Source organism: Amblyomma americanum, chromosome 5, assembly GCF_052857255.1.
Source record: "Amblyomma americanum isolate KBUSLIRL-KWMA chromosome 5, ASM5285725v1, whole genome shotgun sequence".
Taxonomy (NCBI): domain Eukaryota; kingdom Metazoa; phylum Arthropoda; class Arachnida; order Ixodida; family Ixodidae; genus Amblyomma; species Amblyomma americanum.
The window spans coordinates 33719027-33731177 of NC_135501.1; positions in this window are offsets into that span (position 1 = coordinate 33719027).

Sequence of the window (12151 nt, forward strand, 5' to 3'; positions counted from 1 at the left end):
AGCTTGCTGTTGCTGGCCACAGATAAGAACGCTGAATATTAAAAAAATGTCCTGTTGGTGATCACTTGCACATCAAATGAAGCCAACATCCTAAATGTGGTAGCTGCATTGTTCCCTTAAAAAAGGATGGCTTCACAGAGCTGGAGGTTGAGAATAGGTTGGTGATGCACTATTTCTTGATTTGATCTTGAAAAATGTTGACCAGCTCCATGTTCACTCTGCACTTGCAGCAGTCTCCTGTCAATCCATGACTACTTCACAAGGTCCAAAGCTGAGATGGCAGTTGTGCAAAGCTGATTCAGAATTTCGTTTCACTAAAAACTGCAGCTTTCATCTCTCGTTCGGAGCTTGGCTCCTGCGATGTACGGCCAGCTTTGAGCCTGTATAAAAGGGCAATATAAAATTGAAAGGTAAAAGTAAAGGTCCATGCAGCATGAATGCAAATATTTAATCTTGACTTGCAGTCTGCACTTACAGAAGCTTGCTGTTGCTGGCCACAGATAAGAATGCTGAATATTAAAAAAATGTCCTGTTGGTGATCACGTGCACATCAAATGAAGCCATCATCCTAAATGTGGTAGCTGCATTGTTCCTTAAAAAAAGGATGGCTGCACAGAGCTGGTGGTATAGAACAGGTTGCTGATGCACTATTTCTTGATTCGATCTTGAAAAATGTTGACCAGCTCCATGTTCACTTTGGATTTGCAGCAGTATCCTGGCAATTCAATACTACTTCACAAGTTCCAAGGCAGAGATGGCAGTTGTGCAAAGATGCTTCAAAATTTTTTTTTCACTAAAAAAATGCAGCTTTCATCTGTCGTTCGGAGCTTGGCTGCTGTGACAAACGGCCAGCTTTGAGCCTGTATAAAAGCGCAGTATAAAATTGAGAGGTAACAGCATGCTTCCATGCAACATGAATGCAAATTTTTAATCTTGACTTGCAGTCATCACTTACAGAAGCTGGCTAGTTCATGGATTTCTGCATAGATGAACAACCTCAAAATCTTTGGAACGCTCACTTGCTGTCTTGATTGCTGGCCGCAAATAAGAACGCTGAATATTAAAAAACGTCGTGTTGGTGATCATTTACACATCAAATGAAGCCAACATTCCAAATGTAGTGGCTGCATTTTTCCCTAAAAAAAGGATGGCTGCACAGAGCTGGAGGTTGAGAGTAGGTTGCTGATCACTATTTCTTGAAATGATCATGAAAAATGTTGACCAGATCCATGTTCACTCTGTACTTCCAGCAGTCTTCTGGCAATTCATGACTACTTCACACGGTCCAAGGCACAGATGGCAGTTGTGCAAAACTGCTTCAGAATTTCTTTTTCACTTAAAAATGCAGCTTTCATCTTTCCTTCGGAGCTAGGCGCCTGTGACATACGGCCAGCTTTGAGCCTGTATAGAAGGGCAATATAAAATTGAAAGGTAAAAGTAAACGTCCATGCAGCATGAATGCAAATATTTATTCTTGACTTGCAGTCTGCACTTACAGAAGCTTGCTGTTGCTGGCCACAGATAAGAATGCAGAATATTAAAAAAATGTCCTGTTGGTGATCACTTGCACATCAAATGAAGCCAACATCCTAAATGTGGTAGCTGCAATGTTACCTAAAAAAAGGATGGCTGCGCAGAGCTGGAGGTTTAGAATAGGTTCGTAATGCACTATTTCTTGATTTGATCTTGAAAAATGATGACCAGCTCCATGTTCACTCTGGACTTGCAGCAGAGTCTCCTGGCAATTCATGACTACTACACAAGGTCCAAGGCAGAGATGGCACTTGTGCAAAGCGGCTTCAGAATTACTTTTTCACTAAAAAATGCAGCTTTCATCTGTCGTTTGGAGCTTGGCGCCTGTGACATACGGCCACCTTTGAGCCTGTACAAAAGGGCAATATAAAATTGAAAGGTAAAAGTAAACGTCCATGCAGCATGAATGCAAATATTTAATCTTGACTTGCAGTCAGCACTTACAGAAGCTTGCTGTTGCTGGCCACAAATAAGAACGCAGAATATTAAAAAAACGTCCTGTTGGTGATCACTTGACATCAAATGAAGCCAACATCCTAAATGTGGTAGCTGCGTTGTTCCCTGAAGAAAGGATGGCTGCAGAGAGCTGGAGGTTGTGAATAGTTTGCTGATGCACTATTTCTTGATTTGATCTTGAAAAATGTTGACCAGCTCCATGTTCACTCTGGATTTGCAGCAGTCTCCTGGCAATTCATTACTACTTCACAAGGTCCAAGGCAGAGATGGCAGTTGTGCATAGCTGCTTCAGAATTTCTTTTTCACAGAAAAATGCTTCTTTCATCTGTCGTTCGGAGCTTGGCTCCTGTGACATACGGCCAGCTATGAGCCTGTATAAAAGGGCAATATAAAATTGAAATGTAAAAGTAAACGTCCATGCAGCATGAATGCAAATATTTAATCTTTACTTGCAGTCAGCACTTACAGAAGCTTGCTGTTGCTGGCCACAAATAAGAATGCTTAATATTTAAAAAAAATCCTGTTGATGATCACTTGCACATCAAATGAAGCCAACATTCTAAATGTGGTAGCTGCATTGTTCCCTTAAAATAGGATGGCTGCACAGAGCTGGAGGTTGAGAGTAGGTTGCTGATCACTATTTCTTGATTTGATCTTGAAAAATGTTGACCATATCCATGTTCACTCTGCACTTCCAGCAGAGTCTCCTGGCAATTCATGACTACTTCACAAGGTCCAAAGCAGAGATGGCAGTTGTGCAAAGCTGCTTCAGAATTTCTTTTTTACTAAAAGATGCTGCTTTCATCTGTCGTTCGGAGCTTGGCTGCTGTGACATACGGCCAGCTTTGAGCCTGTATAAAAGCGCAGTATAAAATTGAGAGGTAACAGCAGGTATCTATGCAACATGAATGCAAATATTTATTCTTGACTTCCAGTCAGCACTTACAGAAGCTTGCTGTAGCTGGCCACAGATATGAACGCTGAATATTGAAAAAATGTCCTGTTGGTGATCACTTGCACATCAAATGAAGACAACATTCTAAATGTGGTAGCTGCATTGTTACCTAAAAAAGGATGGCTGCACAGAACTGGAGGTATAGAACAGGTTGCTGATGCACTATTTCTTGATTTGATCTTGAAAAATGTTGACCAGCTCCATGTTCACTCTGGATTTGCAGCAGTCTCCTGGCAATTCATTACTACTTTACAAGGTCCAAGGCAGAGATGGCAGTTGTGCAAAGATGCTTCAGAATTTTTTTTCACTAAAAAAATGCAGCTTTCATCTGTCGTTCGGAGCTTGGCTGCTGTGACAAACGGCCAGCTGTGAGCCTGTATAAAAGCGCAGCATAAAATTGAGAGGCAACAGCAGGTATCTATGCAACATGAATGCAAATATTTAATCTTGACTTGCAGTCAGCACTTACAGAAACTGGCTAGTTCATAGATTTCTGCATAGATAAACAACCTCAACATCTTTGTGGAATGCTCACTTGTTTTCTTTATTGCTTTCTACAAATAACAACGCTGAATAATTAAAAAAACGTCCTGTTGGTGAGCACTTGCACATCAAATGAAGCCAACATTCCAAATGTAGTGGCTGCATTTTTGCCTAAAAAAAGGATGGCTACACAGAGCTGGAGGTTGAGAGTAGGTCTTATCACTATTTCTTGATTTGATCTTGAAAAATGTTGACCAGATCCATGTTCACTCTGCACTTCCAGCAGAGTCTCCTGGCAATTCATGACTACTTCACAAGGTCCAAGGCAGAGATGGCAGTTGTGCGAAGCTGCTTCAGAATTTCTTTTTCACTAAAAAATGCTGCTTTCATCTTTCCTTCGGAGCTAGGCTCCTGTGACATACGGCCAGCTTTGAGCCTGTATAATAGGGCAATTTAAAATTCAAAGGTAAAAGTAAACGTCCATGCAGCATGAATGCAAATACTTAATCTTGACTTGCAGTCAGCACTTGCAGATGCTTGCTGTTGCTGGCCACAAGTAAGAACGCTGAATATTAAAAAAACGTCCTGTTGGTGATCACTTGCACATCAAATAAAGCCAACATTCTAAATGTGGTAGCTGCGTTGTTCCCTAAAAAAAGGATGGCTGCACAGAACTGGAGGTATAGAACAGGTTGCTGATGCACTATTTCTTGATTTGATCCAGAAAACGTTGACCAGCTCCATGTTCACTCTGGATTTGCAGCAGTCTCCTAGCAATTTATTACTACTTCACAAGGTCCAAGGCGGAGATGCCAGTTGTGCAATCATGCTTCAGAATTTTTTTTCACTAAAAAAATGAAGCTTTCATCTGTCGTTCGGAGCTCGGCTGCTGTGACATACGGCCAGCTTTGAGCCTGTATAAAAGCGCAGTACAAAATTGAGAGGCAACAGCAGGTATCTATGCAACATGAATGCAAATATTTAGTCTTGACTTGCAGTCAGCACTTACAGAAGCTTGCTGTTGCTGGCCACAGATAAGAACGCTGAATATTAAAAAAATGTCCTGTTGGTGATCACTTGCACATCAAATGAAGCCAACATCCTAAATGTGGTAGCTGCATTGTTCCCTTAAAAAAGGATGGCTTCACAGAGCTGGAGGTTGAGAATAGGTTGGTGATGCACTATTTCTTGATTTGATCTTGAAAAATGTTGACCAGCTCCATGTTCACTCTGCACTTGCAGCAGTCTCCTGTCAATCCATGACTACTTCACAAGGTCCAAAGCTGAGATGGCAGTTGTGCAAAGCTGATTCAGAATTTCGTTTCACTAAAAACTGCAGCTTTCATCTCTCGTTCGGAGCTTGGCTCCTGCGATGTACGGCCAGCTTTGAGCCTGTATAAAAGGGCAATATAAAATTGAAAGGTAAAAGTAAAGGTCCATGCAGCATGAATGCAAATATTTAATCTTGACTTGCAGTCTGCACTTACAGAAGCTTGCTGTTGCTGGCCACAGATAAGAATGCTGAATATTAAAAAGATGTCCTGTTGGTGATCACGTGCACATCAAATGAAGCCATCATCCTAAATGTGGTAGCTGCATTGTTCCTTAAAAAAAGGATGGCTGCACAGAGCTGGTGGTATAGAACAGGTTGCTGATGCACTATTTCTTGATTCGATCTTGAAAAATGTTGACCAGCTCCATGTTCACTTTGGATTTGCAGCAGTATCCTGGCAATTCAATACTACTTCACAAGTTCCAAGGCAGAGATGGCAGTTGTGCAAAGATGCTTCAAAATTTTTTTTTCACTAAAAAAATGCAGCTTTCATCTGTCGTTCGGAGCTTGGCTGCTGTGACAAACGGCCAGCTTTGAGCCTGTATAAAAGCGCAGTATAAAATTGAGAGGTAACAGCATGCTTCCATGCAACATGAATGCAAATTTTTAATCTTGACTTGCAGTCATCACTTACAGAAGCTGGCTAGTTCATGGATTTCTGCATAGATGAACAACCTCAAAATCTTTGGAACGCTCACTTGCTGTCTTGATTGCTGGCCGCAAATAAGAACGCTGAATATTAAAAAACGTCGTGTTGGTGATCATTTACACATCAAATGAAGCCAACATTCCAAATGTAGTGGCTGCATTTTTCCCTAAAAAAAGGATGGCTGCACAGAGCTGGAGGTTGAGAGTAGGTTGCTGATCACTATTTCTTGAAATGATCATGAAAAATGTTGACCAGATCCATGTTCACTCTGTACTTCCAGCAGTCTTCTGGCAATTCATGACTACTTCACACGGTCCAAGGCACAGATGGCAGTTGTGCAAAACTGCTTCAGAATTTCTTTTTCACTTAAAAATGCAGCTTTCATCTTTCCTTCGGAGCTAGGCGCCTGTGACATACGGCCAGCTTTGAGCCTGTATAGAAGGGCAATATAAAATTGAAAGGTAAAAGTAAACGTCCATGCAGCATGAATGCAAATATTTATTCTTGACTTGCAGTCTGCACTTACAGAAGCTTGCTGTTGCTGGCCACAGATAAGAATGCAGAATATTAAAAAAATGTCCTGTTGGTGATCACTTGCACATCAAATGAAGCCAACATCCTAAATGTGGTAGCTGCATTGTTCCTTAAAAAAAGGATGGCTGCACAGAGCTGGAGGTATAGAACAGGTTGCTGATGCACTATTTCTTGATTCGATCTTGAAAAATGTTGACCAGCTTCATGTTCACTCTGGATTTGCAGCAGTCTCCTGGCAATTCATTACTACTTCACAAGGTCCAAGGCAGAGATGGCAGTTGTGCAACGATGCTTCAGAATTTTTTTTCACTAAAAAAATGCAGCTTTCATCTGTCGATCGGAGCTTGGCTGCTGTGACATACGGCCAGCTTTGAGCCTGTATAAAAGCGCAGTATAAAATTGAGAGGTAACAGCAGGTATCTATGCAACATGAATGCAAATATTTAATCTTGACTTGCAGTCAGCACTTACAGAAACTGGCTAGTTCATAGATTTCTGCATAGATAAACAACCTCAACATCTTTTTGGAATGCTCACTTGTTTTCTTGATTGCTTTCCACAAATAACAACGCTGAATATTAAAAAACGTCCTGTTGGTGAGCACTTGCACATCAAATGAAGCCAACATCCTAAATGTGGTAGCTGCAATGTTACCTAAAAAAAGGATGGCTGCGCAGAGCTGGAGGTTTAGAATAGGTTCGTAATGCACTATTTCTTGATTTGATCTTGAAAAATGATGACCAGCTCCATGTTCACTCTGGACTTGCAGCAGAGTCTCCTGGCAATTCATGACTACTACACAAGGTCCAAGGCAGAGATGGCACTTGTGCAAAGCGGCTTCAGAATTACTTTTTCACTAAAAAATGCAGCTTTCATCTGTCGTTTGGAGCTTGGCGCCTGTGACATACGGCCACCTTTGAGCCTGTACAAAAGGGCAATATAAAATTGAAAGGTAAAAGTAAACGTCCATGCAGCATGAATGCAAATATTTAATCTTGACTTGCAGTCAGCACTTACAGAAGCTTGCTGTTGCTGGCCACAAATAAGAACGCAGAATATTAAAAAAACGTCCTGTTGGTGATCACTTGACATCAAATGAAGCCAACATCCTAAATGTGGTAGCTGCGTTGTTCCCTGAAGAAAGGATGGCTGCAGAGAGCTGGAGGTTGTGAATAGTTTGCTGATGCACTATTTCTTGATTTGATCTTGAAAAATGTTGACCAGCTCCATGTTCACTCTGGATTTGCAGCAGTCTCCTGGCAATTCATTACTACTTCACAAGGTCCAAGGCAGAGATGGCAGTTGTGCATAGCTGCTTCAGAATTTCTTTTTCACAGAAAAATGCTTCTTTCATCTGTCGTTCGGAGCTTGGCTCCTGTGACATACGGCCAGCTATGAGCCTGTATAAAAGGGCAATATAAAATTGAAATGTAAAAGTAAACGTCCATGCAGCATGAATGCAAATATTTAATCTTTACTTGCAGTCAGCACTTACAGAAGCTTGCTGTTGCTGGCCACAAATAAGAATGCTTAATATTTAAAAAAAATCCTGTTGATGATCACTTGCACATCAAATGAAGCCAACATTCTAAATGTGGTAGCTGCATTGTTCCCTTAAAATAGGATGGCTGCACAGAGCTGGAGGTTGAGAGTAGGTTGCTGATCACTATTTCTTGATTTGATCTTGAAAAATGTTGACCATATCCATGTTCACTCTGCACTTCCAGCAGAGTCTCCTGGCAATTCATGACTACTTCACAAGGTCCAAAGCAGAGATGGCAGTTGTGCAAAGCTGCTTCAGAATTTCTTTTTTACTAAAAGATGCTGCTTTCATCTGTCGTTCGGAGCTTGGCTGCTGTGACATACGGCCAGCTTTGAGCCTGTATAAAAGCGCAGTATAAAATTGAGAGGTAACAGCAGGTATCTATGCAACATGAATGCAAATATTTATTCTTGACTTCCAGTCAGCACTTACAGAAGCTTGCTGTAGCTGGCCACAGATATGAACGCTGAATATTGAAAAAATGTCCTGTTGGTGATCACTTGCACATCAAATGAAGCCAAAATTCTAAATGTGGTAGCTGCATTGTTCCCTTAAAAAAGGATGGCCGCACAGAGCTGGAGGTATAGAATAGTTTGCTAATGCACTATTTCTTGATTTGATCTTGAAAAATGTTGACCAGCTTCATGTTCACTCTGGACTTGCAGCAGAGTCTCCTGGCAATTCATGACTACTTCACAAGGTCCAAGGCAGAGATGGCACTTGTAGAAAGCGGCTTCAGTATTTCTTTTTCACTAAAAAATGCAGCTTTCACCTGTCGTTTGGAGCTTGGCGCCTGTGACATACGGCCAGCTATGAGACTGTATAAACGCTATATAAAATTGAGAGGTAACAGCAAGCGTCCATGCAACATGAATGCAAATGTTCAATCTTGACTTGCTGTCAGCACTTACAGAAGCTGCCTAGTTCATAGAATTCTGCATAGATGAACAATCTCAAAATATTTTTTGAACGCTCACTTGCTGTCTTGATTGCTGGTCACAAATAAGAATGCTGAATATTTAAAAAAACGTCGTGTTGGCGATAATTTACACATCAAATGAAGCCAACATCCTAAATGCAGTAGCTGCATTCTTCCCTAAAAAACGATGGCTGCACATAGCGGGAGGTTGAGAATAGGTTGCTGATGCACTATTTCTTGATTTGATCTTGAGAAATGTTGACCAGCTCCATGTTCACTCTGCACCTGCAGCAGAGTCTCCTGCCAAATGATGACTACTTCACAAGGTCCAAGGCAGAGATGGCAGTTGTGCAAAGCTGCTTCAAAATTTCTTTTTCACTAAAAAATGCAGCTTTCATCTGTCGTTCGGAGCTTGGCTCCTGTGACATATGGCCAGCTTTGAGCCTGTATAAAAGGGCAATATAAAATTGAAAGGTAAAAGTAAACGTCCATGCAGCATGAATGCTAATATTTAATCTTGACTTGCAGTCTGCACTTACAGAAGCTAGCTGTTGCTGGCCACAAATTAGAACGCTTAATTTTTAAAAAAACGTCCTGTTGGTGATCACTTGCACATCAAATGAAGCCAAAATTCTAAATGTGGTAGCTGCATTGTTCCCTTAAAAAAGGATGGCCGCACAGAGCTGGAGGTATAGAATAGTTTGCTAATGCACTATTTCTTGATTTGATCTTGAAAAATGTTGACCAGCTCCATGTTCACTCTGGATTTGCAGCAGTCTCCTGGCAATTCATTACTACTTCACAAGGTCCAAGGCAGAGATGGCAGTTGTGCAACGATGCTTCAGATTTTTTTTTTCACTCAAAAAATTCAGCTTTCATCTGTCGTTCGGAGCTTGGCTGCTGTGACATATGGCCAGCTTTGAGCCTGTATAAAAGCGCAGTATAAAATTGAGAGGTAACAGCACGTATCTATGCAACATGAATGCAAATATTTATTCTTGACTTGCAGTCAGCAGTTACAGAAACTTGCTAGTTCATAGATTTCTGCGTAGATAAACAACCTCAACATCTTTTTGAAATGCTCACTTGTTTTCTTGATTGCTTTCCACAAATAACAACGCTGAATATTAAAAAACGTCCTGTTGGTGAGCACTTGCACATCAAATAAAGCCAACATCCTAAATGTGGTAGCTGCATTGTTACCTAAAAAAGGATGGCTGCGCAGAGCTGGAGGCTTAGAATAGGTTCCTAATGCACTATTTCTTGATTTGATCTTGAAAAATGATGACCAGCTCCATGTTCGCTCTAGACTTGCAGCAGAGTCCCCTGGCAATTTATGACTACTTCACAAGGTCCAAGGCAGAGATGGCAGTTGTGCAAAGCGGCTTCAGAATTTCTTTTTCACTAAAAAATGCAGCTTTCATCTGTCGTTTGGAGCTTGGCGCCTGTGAAATACGGCCAGCTTTGAGCCTGTATAAACGCAATATAAAATTGAGAGGTAACAGCAAGCGTCCATGCAACATGAATGCAAATTTTTAATCTTGACTTGCAGTCAGCACTTACAGAAGCTGGCTAGTTCATGGATTCTGCATAGATGAACAACCTCAAAATCTTTGGAACGCTCACTTGCTGTCTTGATTGCTGGCCACAAATAAGAACGCAGAATATTATAAAAACGTCGTGTTGGTGATCATTTACACATCAAATGAAGCCAACATTCCAAATGTAGTGGCTGAATTTTTCCTTAAAAAAAGGATGGCTGCACAGAACTGGAGGTATAGAACAGGTTGCTGATGCACTATTTCTTGATTTGATCCAGAAAATTTTACCAGCTCCATGTTCACTCTGGATTTGCAGCAGTCTCCTGGCAATTCATTACTACTTCACAAGGTCCAAGGAAGAGATGGCAGTTGTGCAATCATGCTTCAGCATTATTTTTCACTAAAAAAATGAAGCTTTCATCTTTCGTTCGGAGCTTGGCTGCTGTGACATACGGCCAGCTTTGAGCCTGTATAAAAGCGCAGTATAAAATTGAGAGGTAACAGCAGGTATATATGCAACATGAATGCAAATATTTATTCTTGAATTGCAGTCAGCACTTACAGAAGCTTGCTGTTGCTGGCCACAGATAAGAACGCTGAATATTAAAAAAATGTCCTGTTGGTGATCACTTGCACATCAAATGAAGCCAACATCCTAAATGTGGTAGCTGCATTGTTCCCTTAAAAAAGGATGGCTTCACAGAGCTGGATGTTGAGAATAGGTTGGTGACGCACTATTTCTTGATTTGATCTTAAAAAATGTTGACCAGCTCCATGTTCACTCTGCACTTGCAGCAGTCTTCTGTCAATTCATGACTACTTCACAAGGTCCAAAGCTGAGATGGCAGTTGTGCAAAGCTGATTCAGAATTTCGTTTCACTAAAAACTGCAGCTTTCATCTCTCGTTCGGAGCTTGGCTCCTGTGATATACGGCGAGCTTTGAGCCTGTATAAAAGGGCAATATAAAATTGAAAGGTAAAAGTAAACGTCCATGCAGCACGAATGCAAATATTTAATCTTGACTTGCAGTCTGCACTTACAGAAGCTTGCTGTTGCTGGCCACAGATAAGAATGCTGAATATTAAAAAAATGTCCTGTTGGTGATCACTTACACATCAAATGAAGCCAACATCCTAAATGTGGTAGCTGCATTGTTCCCTAAAAAAAGGATGGCTGCACAGAGCTGGAGGTATAGAACAGGTTGCTGATGCACTATTTCTTGATTCGATCTTGAAAAATGTTGACCAGCTCCATGTTCACTCTGGATTTGCAGCAGTCTCCTGGCAATTCAATACTACTTCACAAGTTCCAAGGCAGAGATGGCAGTTGTGCAAAGATGCTTCAAAATTTTTTTTCACTAAAAAAATGCAGCTTTCATCTGTCGTTCGGAGCTTGGCTGCTGTGACAAACGGCCAGCTTTGAGCCTGTATAAAAGCGCAGTATAAAATTGAGAGGTAACAGCATGCGTCCATGCAACATGAATGCAAATTTTTATCTTGACTTGCAGTCAGCACTTACAGAAGCTGGCTAGTTCATTGATTTCTGCATAGATGAACAACCTCAAAATCTTTGGAACGCTCACTTCCTGTCTTGATTGCTGGCCACAAATAAGAACGCTGAATATTAAAAAACGTCGTGTTGGTGATCATTTACACATGAAATGAAGCCAACATTCCAAATGTAGTGGCTGCATTTTTCTCTAAAAAAAGGATGGCTGCACAGAGCTGGAGGTTGAGAGTAGGTTGCTGATCACTATTTCTTGATTTGATCTTGAAAAATGTTGACCAGATCCATGTTCACTCTGCAGTTTCAGCAGTCTCCTGGCAATTCATGACTACTTCACACGGTCCAAGGCACAGATGGCAGTTGTGCAAAGCTGATTCAGAATTTCTTTTTCACTAAAAAATGCAGCTTTCATCTGTCGTTCGGAGCTTGGCTGCTGTGACATACGGCCAGCTTTGAGCCTGTATAGACGCAATATAAAATTGAGAGGTAACAGCATGCGTCCATGGAACATGAATGCAAATTTTTAATCTTGACTTGCAGTCAGCACTTACAGAAGCTGGCTAGTTCATTGATTTTTCATAGATGAACAACCTCAAAATCTTTGGAACGCTCACTTGCTGTCTTGATTGCTGGCCACAAATAAGAACGCAGAATATTATAAAAACGTCGTGTTGGTGATCATTTACACATCAAATGAAG